This window comes from Notolepis coatsorum, assembly GCF_963971535.1.
Source record: "Notolepis coatsorum genome assembly, chromosome: 12".
In the NCBI taxonomy this organism is placed as follows: Eukaryota; Metazoa; Chordata; class Actinopteri; order Aulopiformes; family Paralepididae; genus Notolepis; species Notolepis coatsorum.
Window position 1 is genome coordinate 106,814,042 of NC_140176.1, and position 437 is coordinate 106,814,478.

At 56.3% G+C, this 437-nt stretch overlaps 1 protein-coding gene across 1 annotated transcript in view; it reads left to right on the forward strand.

Moving 5' to 3' along the window:
- btc (betacellulin, epidermal growth factor family member) overlaps positions 1 to 229 on the forward strand; it is a 52,903-nt gene extending 52,674 nt beyond the window's left edge. Inside the window, exon 5 of the mRNA XM_084325978.1 lies at positions 101 to 229. The gene's annotated coding sequence lies outside the window, so the exon portion shown is untranslated. The remainder of the gene's footprint in view (positions 1 to 100) is intronic.
- Positions 230 to 437: the final 208 nt, after the last annotated feature.

Below are 437 nucleotides of genomic sequence, written 5' to 3' on the forward strand. Positions count from 1 at the left end.
AGGGAGGGAGGGATAGCTGTGGGATAACAGTGTGTATGGGGGGGGGGGGGGGGAGACTCGGTCCTGTGATGTGACAGCTGTTGTTCTCTTGTTCCCACAGGGGAGGAGTTGGTGATCTCTTGCACGGTTCCTCTCTGCTGGACAGGACTGAGGCCCGTCGAGAAGAGAACCTCCTCTCTGGAAAAGGGACATACATGTTGTGGGACCGGTGGGTGGAACACAGATGAGGTTCTGACACCTCAAAGTACCAAGGAACTCCACAAAAGCCGCCCTTTGTCTGGACGACAAATATGGCCGCTCCTCCTGGAATCTCGACACTTGGTGGATGAAACGTACAGACCCCCCCCCCCCCCCCCCCCCCAACCACCACCCCTCCCTCTCGCATCTGGTTGGCTTTTTAGAAAGCGTGCTTCATCTGCCGTAGGATATAGAAAGAA